Consider the following 12,958-nt stretch of genomic DNA (forward strand, 5'->3'; position numbering starts at 1 on the left):
TAAGCTCATAGCCCGAGTTCAGCCTGGTCCTCCTGCTTCAGCTTCACAAAGTTCTAGCACTACAGCGGTGAGCCACCATGCCCAGTTTGTGACTTTTGCATAGGCAAACGATCTCACTGTAAAGTTGCATAAGAAAACAAACAGTACACAGAATTAGACACCTGAAAAAAATCCAAATGTGTAAAATTAATGGAAGAAAATACATCCACATATTACAAGTAACTGTCACTGAGTATTTTTCTGTTTTAATGAGAAAAAAAGAAAAAATAATAATAAAACAGTTGCATATTGTTTTCATAGTAGTTATTCAGAGTACAAGATATAGGCATGATATCTCATCCAAATAATATGAACTTAAACTTATCTTTTCAATGAACTAAGATAAACTAGCTGTATAACTATCTTGGGAATAAATACATTTCTTCTTTTTCCTATTCTTCCTTTCCTATTTCCCCCATCAGAATTTGTCTTTTCCTCCAAACAGTTTCTTCCCAATTTACAATATCTATTATACATTTTAGATCCTGTTTACTTGTTCAGTTTCTCACACTAGTAAGACAGTATGATATTTACACCTATGGATCTGATTTATTTCCCTCATGAGTGTGCTCTTGAGTTGTACCCCTTTACCTAGAAAAGTCTCTAGTTTATTCTTCTTTATGGCTGGGTAGTATTCCATTATATCCTTTAAAAATCCACATCCCTTTTATCCATTCCTTGGTTAATGGGCATTTGGGTTGTTTCCAAGCTATTTAGCTCTTACAAATTTAGCTGTCAGAAAGTGTGCTGCTAGAAATATGGATACGCATATTGCTGTGGTATGATGTTTTTAATTCTTCTGAGAAGATACCCAGAAGGGGAATAGCTGGGTCAAACACAACCTATAATCCTATTTTTTAAAGGAATCTTCACACTGATATCCACACTGGTTGCTTCAGTCTATACCTGCTCCAACAATGGAGATGGATTCTTTTCCCCCCACAGCCCTATCAGCATTTGATATCAGTTGATTTCTGGATGATAGCTATTCTTTCTGGAGTGAGATGGAATCTGTGTAGTTTTTTTTTTTTAATGTATTTAGTACAAGGTCTACAGGGTCTCACTATGGAGATTGGACTCGTAGAGATTCTTCTGTTTTCAGCCTCCCAAGCACTGGGATTACAGGTGTCACCACCACCCCCAGTTTCAATCACCATCTCTGTGCACCCTGATGGTGGGGCTGGCACAGCACACCAGGGATCGAATCCTGGTCCCTGCACCTGCTAAGCAGGTGCTTTAGTCTGCTGAGCTGTCTGGACAGCCCCTGTGTAGTTTTAATGTGTATCTCTTGGCTACCCAATGCTGTTGAGCATTTTTCATATATTTATTTGCCATTTGTATTTATTCATCTAAGAAGATGCCCATTTTTGGATGGGATCTTTGAATTTGGGTGTTCTGTTTTTTTTTCAATTCTGTATACATCCTAGATATAAGTCCTTTGTCTGAGGGACAATTGGCTATAGTTTTTTCCCACTCTGAAGGTTATCTTTTTACTCTGTTGGTGATTTATTTCATTGTGCAAAAGCTTTTTAATAAAGTGAGATCTCATTTGTTGATTCTTTTTACTATTTCACTTGAGTTTTATTCATGAGATCTCTGCCTATATCTACATGTTTGAGACGTCTGCCTATTTTTCTCTTCTGGTAAATTTAGTGTTTCTGTTTAGATCTTTAGTTCATGGGAACAGTTTAACTTTAGTCTTCAACATATAGAAATCCAGTTTTACCAGCACGATTTACTAAAGAGGCTATCTTTCTTCTCTTCCAGTAAACATAGTTAGCATCTTTGTCAAAGATAAGGTGGCCGAGTGTGTTTGGAGTTGTGTCTGCATCTTCTATTCTGTTTCACTGATTTTTAGGTCTGTTTTTTTTTTTTTTCCAGTACCATGTTGATTTTATGTTAGTACCTTTGTAGTGTAATTTCAGGTCAGGGATTGTGATGCTCCCTGACTGGCTGGCCATTTTTGCTTTTGCTATTGTAGGTCTCTTCTCATTTCAAATGAATTTTTAAAATGTTTTCTCTAGTTTTGTGAGGTACACTAATGATATTTGGATTGGGATTGCATTAAATGTGTAGGACAGTTTGGGGATTATGACCATTATCACTAAATTGTTTCCTCTTTTCCATGAGCAAGAAATATCTTTCCATTTTCTGATATCTTCTTTGACCTCATTTTTCAGAGTACTATAGTTTTAAATTGTTATGGTTTGTGCCTGGATGTCTCTCCAAAGCCTCATGTACTCATGGGGAGGCTTCTAGAGTTTGTCGTTGATTAATTGTCCAATGCTGGGATTATGGGTTTGAGTGCTTCACCTGCACTGGGGAGGGTAGACTTCATACAATATAAGGGCAGGAAAGAGGCTTCCTCTTTCTTCTCCTCCTCCTCTTGCTCTTGTTGCTTTTTCTGTTTTCCACCATCATGAACTGTTTCCCTCTGCCATGTGCCACTCTGCCTAGGAGTCAACCTTGGAGTATGGACTGAAACCTCCACAAACTGAGATAGATAAATCTTCCTTTCCTCAATTCTGGGTATTAAGTAATCTTTCTCAGAAGTGAGAAATAAGCAATGAAGATGTCAATATATAGATCTTTTGCTTCTTTTGTTATATTGATTCCTAAGTATTTCATTATTTTTGGATGCTATTGTAAAGGATATAGTTTCTCTAATTTCTCTGTGTTTGTTGCTTGGGTGTAGGAATGCTATTGATTTTGCAGTGCCAACTTTTTATCCAGCTACACTACTGAATTGGGTTATTACATCTATAAGGCTTTTGGTAGAGCTTTTGGGGGACCTTCACTTTAGCGTATCATGTAATCTGCAAATAATGATCATTTAACCTCTTCCTTTCCTGTCCTTATTTCTTTCATTTCTCTCTCTTGTCTAATTGTTTTGGCTCATGTTTCCAGAACTATGTTGAACAGGAGAGGTGATAGTGGAAATCCTTCTCATGTTCCTGATTTTAGAGTGAAAGCTTTACGTTTTTGACCATTTAGTATGATATGAACTGTTGGTTTATCATAGATGGCTTTTCGTCAGATTAAGATAAAGAATACATATTTCAATTTTCTGTTGGGGTTTTATCATGAATTGTTTTTGGACTTTGTCAAATGCTTTTTCCTCATCTATTGAATGATCATGTGAGTTTTGCTTTTGGTTCTGTTAATATGGTGTATCACATTTATTGATTTGCATATGTTGAACCATCCTTGCATCCCTAGGATAAATCCTACTTGGTAATGGTGTATTAGCATGATGATTTACTGCATTCTGTTTGCCAGTATCTTATTGAGGATTCATGTTCATTAGGGAGACTGGCCTATAGTTTTCTTTTCTCATTAAGTTCTTCTTTGGTTCTGGAAGCAGGGTAATACTTGCTTTCAAAAATGATTTTGGAAGTATTGCTTTCCTTTCAATATCTTTAATGAGTTTACGCATTAGTGGCATTAGCTTTTCTCTGTATTTGCTGTAGAATTCAACAGTGAATCTATCAAGACATGGGCTTTTCTTTGGTGGTAAATTTTTCTTTACATATATATTTTTAAGCTTTTATTTATTTGGTACAGTGTTTTTGCTATGCAGCTTGGACTCATAGTGATCCTCCTGTCTCAGCCTCCCCAGTGCTAGGATTACAGGCATGTGCCACCATGCCTCGTTTGGTGCCTGGCATGACAGCATGGCATGTGGTACCTGGGATCAAACCTGGGTCCTGGTGCTGGCCAGACAGATGCTTAATTTGGTGGTAAATTTTTAATTACAATTTCAACTTCATTGGCTGATATTGGGTTATTCAGAATTTTTATATATTCTTGATTTAGGTTTGGCAATTCAGTTGTATCTAGGAATCTGTTCATTTTTTCTGCTTTTTTCCATCTTATTAGAATATAGATTCTCATAGTAGGTATTGTTAGTATTCTAAATTTCTATAGAATCTGTTGTGATTTCCTCCTTTCTATTTCTAATTGCTTGAATTTGTGCTTTTCTTTCCTACTGTTGATGAGGTTGGCTAACGGTTTGTCATTTTTATTTATTCTTTCATAGAACCAATTTTTTTTTGGTGGAACCAACTTTTTGATTCATTGATTCTTTGTTTTGTTTTCTTAGTCTCAATTGCATTAATTTCTGTTTTTATCTTTATAGTTTCCTCCTTCATATGAGCTTTGAGTTGGATTTGCTCTTTTTCTAGAAGTTTGAGGTTCACTATTAGGTTTTTGTTTTATTTGATCTCATTCTGTTTTCCTGATGTGTAGATTCATTGCTATAAATTTCCCTTGTAGGACTGCTTGCACTGAGTTTCTGTATCACTATTATCAGTTAATTGTACATACTATTTAACTTCCTCTGTGACCTATTGGTTACTCAGAAGTGTGTTGCTTAATTTTCATTTATTAATGTAGTTTTTGTTATTTCCTTCATTGTTGACTTCCATTTTTATTGTTCTATGGTCAGATAACATGCATGGGAAAATTTCAACTCCTTTACATTTACTTAAACAAGTTTTGTCAGCTAATATATGGTCTATTTTGGGGAGCATACCATATGAAGCTGAGAATAATATGTATTCTGATGTTTTGGGGTGGAACACTGTAGATATAAACCAAATCCATTTGTTCAGAGACTGGGTTTAATTCTAATTTTTTTGTTGATTTTTGTGTACTTGATTTATCTATTTGTGATAGTGGTGTACAAAGGCCCCCCACTACAATTTTGTTATTACTTATTTGGTTTTTCATGTCTGTCAATATTTGTTTTATGTATGTGCTGGCTCCATCCCCGGGGCACTCTGAGACAGTGACTGAGACCAGGCATGGTGGCATGTGCCTGTAATCCCATCCCTTGGGAGGCTGAAAACAGGAGGGTCACTACGAGTCTGATCTACGTAGTGAGACCCTGAACACCCTGTATGCCCTGTACCAAATACCAAAAGGAAATTGTTTTATGTAGTTGAGTGAACTTGTATTTGGTGAATAAATATTTATTATTGATATCTTGTCTCTTGGAGTTTTCCCTTAACAAATATTAAAAAATATGTAGTAACCTTCTTTGTCTCTTTTGATCAGTTTGGCTTAAGGTTTGCATCATCTGCAAATAGACTAGTTTCCCCAGCTTTTTTCTGGGTTCCTGTAGCATGGATTATTGCCTTTGATCCTTTGACTTTCAATGTATGAGCTTCTTTTTGAGTTAAATGTGTTTCTTGAATGTAGGATATTGTTGGATCTTACTTCTTGATCCATTCTGCTAGTCTGTTTCTTTTGATTGGTGAGTTGAGACCACTTATATCAATGGTTATAAATGACATGTATTGGCTTTTCATTTTCATACTGTTTGTTTCCTGTGTTTCTCCTCTGTTTAAGTTCTTGCCCTGGCTGGTGGCTTCTTTCTATTATTGTTTATGTGTTTATGGTCTTTATTGACTTTTTCTAGTATATTTTTCAGAGCGTTCTGTAAGTTGGTTCGGTGGTCATGAATTTCTTCAGTTGTGCTTTGTCATGGAAGTATTCTTATTTCTCCATCAATTTTGAAAGAGTTTTGTGGGGTACATCAATCTGTGTTGAATATTGTTTTCCTTTAGGGCTTGAAATACCTCACTCCCAGGCCTCCTGGATTTAAGAGTTTGTGTTGAGAAGTCTTCTGTGATTCTGATCAACTTTCCTTTATAGGTGATATGTTTCTTTTGTCTAGCTCCTTTTAATATTTTTTTGTGCTAAATTTCTGGAATCTTGATTGTTATATGTCTTAATATAGATTTATTTTGGTCATGCTATTTATAGTTATATATGCTTCATTTGTTTTTATGCCAAATTCTTTATCCATGTTTGGGAAGTTTTCTGCCATTATTTCTTTGAAAAGATTTTCTTATGGTTTTTGTACTATCTTGTTTATTCTGATCGATCATGTTCTTCTTTGGTTCACTCTATAGCTATTAGATTGATTTCTTTTTGGTGGTCTTTTGCTATTTTTAAGATATCTTTCTTTTCCTGGACCTTAGTTATGTTCTTATCTTCTAGATCTGATAATCTGTACTTGTCTTCATTCAATCTGTTGTATAGATTTTCAATGAGGTTTTTAATTTCTTGGATTTCTATTTGAATCTGTTTTACTAATTCTATTTCTTGTCCATGTTAGATATTCATAGTTTCCATTATTTTGCTGGACTTCTCTATTTTCTGTGTCTGCTTTACTGTCTTTCATTTTGATAGTCTTTTTTTGTTTGTTTGTTTTTTTGGACCTTATAGATAATTTTTTCTATGGTTTCTTCCATTTCTTTTTTTTCATTTCTACTGCTATCATTTCAGAGAGTTTTATTTGTTGGCTTCTGATTTTCTGTCTTTGTGTTCTTGACTTGTCCTGGGTGGGCTAGGTGTTTGAGATTGCATTTTGCCTCTTCATCTTGTCATTTTCTATTTTATTTTGGTTTCTGTGTTGATGTTTGTAGATTTCTTATACTAGATAGCCTTATCACCAGTGTTGAAGCTTTCCTGGGACATATCTGTTCCTCTGGAAGTTTTCTAGATATAACTTGCTCTTGATTTTTATGTCTATCCAAAGAACTTACCTTCTAATACATTAAGACAGAGGAGTTGCTTGACTCAGGGCCTATTCCCCAGTAGTGGACTATGGTGATTGTTATGACCCCTTATAATCACAGTGTTGTTCTACAGGGTAAAAAAAAAACTGGTCATAGAATGTGTGACATCCCAGTTAATGTAATTCAGTTGGCAATTAAAACAAACTCAAGTACAGCCTGGCTACTGACACACTGTGATAACATTATCCTGATATCTATAACCACAAGAGAAAGGTCTACTGATACATAATACAATCAAACTTACATCAAGAACTTGTATGCAATGATTTTCTTCTTAGTAGAGGGATTTTGCCCTATTGTGCATGTGTAAAGTTCAGAAGAATGGGAGAGGGATGGAGAGATGAATGAGGTTAAATATAGGAGGAACAAAATTGGAGGGCACAAGATGATCATCCAGGTTTTGGGTAACTATAGAACAAAGAAGGAAAATATTGGAGGGGGAGGAGGCCTAGGAATTTTGAAGTGAACCAGAGAGAAGAGACAATGTTTACTCACATGAAAATATTGTAGAGTCAAGCAAGATAGTTGACAATAGGAAGAGGATGAGTAGAATAAAACAAAAAGAAAGGTAGGTTAGAGGGCTGGGGAGATAGCTCAGTAGAATAAGTGCTTGCCTGGCAAGCATAAGGGCCTGAGTTCAATCCCTGGTTCTGCAAAGAATAAATAAATAAATAAATATAAAAAAGATTAGAAATCTAAATCATTAATGGGACAGAAAAGAAGGAAGAAAAGAAAAAGAAAAGGAAAGAAAAAACCTAAACCAGTGAACAAAAATATCTACACACACCACTAATGCAACAACATACAGAAAAGAAAACAAAAAAGAACATAAAAGAACAGAGAGAAATTCAGGAAAAAGGGAAGACAAACAAAAAAGAAATAAGCAACAAAAAACTAAACAAAATGAAAAATAAAACAAAATAAAGCACTAATCCAACTGAATACTAAGAGGGAATCCAATCAGACAGAGAAAAATGGAAGTAATGAAATTTCTCTAGTGTCTGTAGTTCTGCAGTAGGTTCAAGTCAGATCCCAGAAGGCTGTATTCTGATCAACACTGTGGGTGAATTATTACTGGGCTTGGGTCTGATCTTTGTCTCTGGATTTGGGGATGGGTTTCATTTTCTGTGGCTGGAGTTCTCTGCAGACATTTAGAAAGGTTAACAAAAGCGGTGGGGGGGGGAGATATGAGAAAAGAGGAGGGGTGGCCTTACCTGCTCACTTCTATTCCTCTTATCTTTGACCCCAAACACAACACTGCTTCTCCTAAATTACCACCTACTGGTTCATATTGCTACTGTTGTATGAGACATTTCCATACTTGTAGAGCTGTCTATCCTTTGTACCTTATCCAGGGTCCTACTACATCACTGGCATTCCAGAAGGTCTCTGGGCCCTGAATCTTGCCAGTGGAAGGAGGAAGGGAAAGGTGAATCTCAGACTTCTCTGACCAGCTGCACAGTCCTGAGTCCATAAAGGAGCCAAGGAACCAAACTCAGACTCCTAACACCTGCCCTCTGCAGTCTCCTCTCAGTGGGGGAAGGCAGGTAGGAACCAATCTCAGACTCTTCTCACCAGCCAAGCAGTCCTGGGTCAACCAAAGAAGGGAGGAGCACAAACATCAGTGAGTATTTATTTTTCATAATTTTATTGAGAAACAAATAACAATGAGACAGTTTCAAATCAAATTGGTAGGACAGTTTCAATAATTAACACATTGCATACATTCTTCCTAGTGGTTAATTGCTGTACAAGATGCGGACATGATATTCTATTTATAAGCACCATTAGAACAAATCCTTCTATTCATTAAGAGAATGTAACTATATATCTATCCTAGCCACTTTGAATACACAGATATAAAATGGACATTCATCTGTATATGGTTTTTTGTTAAGTTCCGTTATTTGAATATTATATGTGTGTAAACTCAGCAAAATATTCTAAAAGAGTCCAGTAGCCCATAATAGTATTGGGTCTTCTGCTTGACTGGCAATGTCAGAAATTGTTAACCTGAGTCCCCTACAGCTCAACATAACAGCATGGCTTTACTTCTTATACTTCTTTTTTATACTTTTCTGCTGGATGGTTAAGACCAAGGTAAAGCAGGACCTATGCAACAAGAGTGGTAGCTTTTGGGTTCTGATAAGGTCAGTGAAATCCCCTCAGGATTTATCCTGAGATCCTGTACCTCAGATTGTAGAACCTTTCTCAGTGTCAGCCATGTGGATGAGTCATGGCCACTGCTTGGCCAATGTGCTCTTTGTGAAAGCCTGAGAGAATGTTTTCTCTCCATGTGACTCTCCTTAGGCACACTCTACATCATTGATCACTTTCCTCTTTGGCCCTATAATCTCCTTGATCAGATCAGAAATCAGTGAGTATTTTGATATTTATGCTTTTCTTTAGTTCACATTTTTTAAACCAAAGCATATTACTTTTATAACTGAAATGTGGTTTTGTCACATACAGCGTATAAGATATAACTTGAAATACATCAAAATCAAAGAAAAATATATTACTTAGAACACAAATTTATAATTATATATTATAATCTTTTACCTCTTTTAAAGTATAATGAGATAATCAAAGCAAAAAAAGAGACTTTTAAGGGACTGTCAATAATTTAATGCTTCCATTATTATAGATTATGGATTTCTCTTAAAAAAGTAAAACTGTAGAGGGAGCTGGCTGGTGCCCCTGTATACTCTGACAATATAAGTATAGAGGTTTTTGGCAACATAAGTAAGTGGGTTTTTGCAGAATCCATATTGTGTGTTATAAAGAAGCATCTTAGAGGTAAGGGTATGATTCTTTGATAGCACATTCACTAACTGGTAACAGAGAGGGTCATGCAGAGAGGAGAACAGTGTAGGAGTAAATGGAAACCCAGATCTCAACTCTGTTGCTGTTGAGGAAAGAGGAAATTAGTTGTGTGTGAGCTGTGTACAATCCTTGAGGCCTATTCATGCCTTATCCTTGGATAAGGCATTAGCCCATGTTATGGTTTTGATCTGGGGTGTCTCCTGCCATTCTCATGTGTGGAAGGCAATTATATATTGAGGCATTGTACTTGCTTTTGGATTCATACACTGGTGAGTTCAGGGCCTTAATGTGTTGTTAGGGCTCCAGCCTATTCTGTAGAGTCAGGTCCCTAGATCCCTCCCTGATTCCTCCTTCTCCTCTTCCTCTTGGATTCCTAGCTCCCAGGCTGTGAGCAGGTCTTCTCTACCCAGGTTCTTACACCATGCCCTTTCTGCCTTGAAGCCAGCTGACCATGGAATGAAAATATGGGCTACAATAAAACTCTTCTCCTTTAAGTTATAGGTGTGGGATATTAAAACCCAGCAACAGAGAAGCATCTAAGATGCCTTGTTGGAGTTCTGCTCAGTACTGCAATGGGGATTGACTGGAGCATTTCTCACAGGGATCTACATTTTATAAAATTACATGTACATTCTGTGTATGAGAGACAGAGAGACAAAGAGAACAGGACACAAGTTATAGATATTTGTGCATACAATTTTGTCTGTTTATTATCTAATTCAATTTTTATACCACCTGGTGAGTATCACTTTCCATTATCACATAAGGAACTTGACCATTGGAGATATCACAAGCTAGAAAATCGCATGTGCTGGTTAGAAAATGAAATTTTCATTAGATCTAATTGACTGGTTTGTAAATCATAGATGAATTTATTAAGAAACCATCAAATTATTTTCTGATGCTGGGCTCTAGGAAATATTTCTACACTCAATTTTATAAACTCGAGGCTGCTGCTTGCTGTTAATTCAGAGGTCCCTAGCCCCACTTCTCATCAGCATGTTTGTGCCATGGAAGGTACCACATTTCATTCTCCCTGCTTCCCTTTTACTTTGTACTCTGGGTCATCCTACCACACCACCAGGTATGGCCCACATGTGGGCCACACCACCAGCTATTCAGCCACTCTGACTCATGCTTCAGGGGTCTTAACACTGTGGGCATCCCAGGAGCAGTGGAGAGAAGTAGAAACACATGAATGAACATTTCACTATCCCATTTGTTGGTTAGACAATCCTGAGCCATGTCCTACATGGTTCCTGATAGGATTCCCATTGTACCCAAGGCATAAGAAAACACTCCAGTCATAAAAGCAATATATGTTTATAGTTTAAAAAAGGAAATTAGAGAAAGTGTAAAGATCAAAACACAGAAATTTGTAGTTCAATAGTAGAGTTGGATTTTATTTCCTTTGGTATGGCTTGTGTATAGGTGTCCCCCAAAAGCCTCATGCAGTCATGGGGCAGCTTCTGGAGTTTGTGATTGATTATTGTGGAGGGTGGGTGCTGCATCCACCCTGGGGCAGATAATTCCCATTGCAATGTAAGGAGTGGAGAGAGGCAGGCTAGCTGCCTGAACTGCTGCCACACCTTTTGCTCTCTGCTCTTTGCCACTGCCATGAACTGCTGCTCTCTTTCATGTGCTACTCTGCCTTGGAGCCAGCTGAGTATGGACTGAAAGCTCCACTGACTATAAGCTAAATAAATCTTTCCTTCTCTAATTTTGAGTGTCAGATATTTGTCCCCAAAATGAGAGAAGAGTAACTAAGACAGAATTTGGTACCAGACAAGTGGGGTTGTTGATGTGACTACTTGGTCATGTGGATTACAAGCTTTCTGGAATGGCTTATGGGAAGATATATGAAAAGTTTGGAGATGTCTCCTACAAGAGAAGCACTGGAACAGCTTCAGTTGTTCTTTATGGGAGATTCTGGTCAGAGCTCAGAAGACCAGAAGGCTGATAGAAATCTTGCCTGTAAAGACTGGGCTGGGGAGGTTTCTGCTGGGAAGAAGGACTGCATTGGTTGTTGGACTCCAGATGATGTATGTTATGGCTTGGCAGAAAGTTTGTTTGCCTTTTATTCATGTCCAGAGACTTTACCTGAGACTGAGATTAAGTGCTGAGGACTGATTAATCTTTCAAAAGAAATTTCAAAGCAGCCAAATATTGAGGCAGAGGCATGGCTATTGTTGGGGGCATTTAGTCAGATTTATGTTGAGAATGAAGAGCAAAGAGCCCAGAAGGATGATTTAAAATGTTGTGAGCTTGGACAGAATGGAAGCTCCAATAAAGCTGTGGAATGCAAGGATAGAGCTGAGAGAATCTCCATTGCTGAGAAGGAACAAGAGAATGGAAAAGATGGCCTGAGGTCATCACAGGAGGCAAAGCTCTCTACCCTTTTCAGCCTCAGACTTGTAAGGATGGGGAACTTTGCCTTGTAAAAAAAGTCACCGAGCTCCATGTTCCAGAATGGCGGTGGTGGCCACACCATGTTTCAGAATGGCACCAGCATGGAGAAATTGTTTCTCTGAATCACATTCAGAGTACTCAGCAATCCAGGCACTTGATCCCTACAACCAAGAGAGAAGAAAGCCTGGCTACTGCTTCAGCTGGCAGCAGACCTTGGCATTGTTCACTTGGCCTTGGTTTTAGGTGCTTGAAGAATATAGGAGTTCTGAGGTTAAGAAGGCTTCCACCTAGATTTCAGAAGGCCTGGGAGGCCAGGCAGTATGACCTGTAGGAGGACAGTATGTAAAGCTGTGAGTAAGAATATAGTAGAAACCCCAGAAAAGCCAGGAATGTGGATCATTTAAGAGAAACTTTAAGGAGGGAGCAAAGCCAGCCTAAGAGAGAAGCCATGGGAGCTACTGCCAAAAGTACCATATAAAGGTGGCACCACGTGGAGCTCACAATTTGCCACAGATTGCTTCAGATGTTCCATGTGGAGCTACAGGACTTAATGTTTGCCCTGCTGGATTTTGAGCTTGTGTTAGTCCCAGTGCTTTGTATTCCCTTGTTGTTTTTACCTTTCGGAATGGTAATGTTTATCTTGTGCCATTGAATGTTGGAAGTGTTTGACTTTTCATTTGTAGAGGGGCTCATAGCAAAGAGTTTGCTTTTGATCTTGGAAGAGACTTGGGACTTAGTTTTTCAGCGTGGCGAAACGGTCGGACTTTGGCAACTCTTAGAGATGGTCTAAAATGCCTTTTATATAAAGCGATGTGCATGAGTCTTTGGAGGGCCAGGGCCAGAATGTTATTGTTTGTGTCTCGTTGTCTCCCCAAAGTCTCATGTAGTCATGGAGGTGCTTCTGGAGTTTGTGACTGATTATTGTGTGTGTGGGTGCTGCATCTTCCCTGGGGCTGGTAATTTTCATCACAATGTAGAGAGAAGAGAGAGGCTAGCTAGCTGCCTGAACTTCCACCACTCCCTTTGCTCTCTGCTCTTTGCCACTGCCATGAGCTGCTGCTCTCTGCCATATGCCACTCTTCATTGGAACCAGCTGA

This window comes from Octodon degus, unplaced genomic scaffold (genome assembly GCF_000260255.1).
Source record: "Octodon degus isolate 3935 unplaced genomic scaffold, OctDeg1.0 scaffold00022, whole genome shotgun sequence".
Classification (NCBI taxonomy): domain Eukaryota; kingdom Metazoa; phylum Chordata; class Mammalia; order Rodentia; family Octodontidae; genus Octodon; species Octodon degus.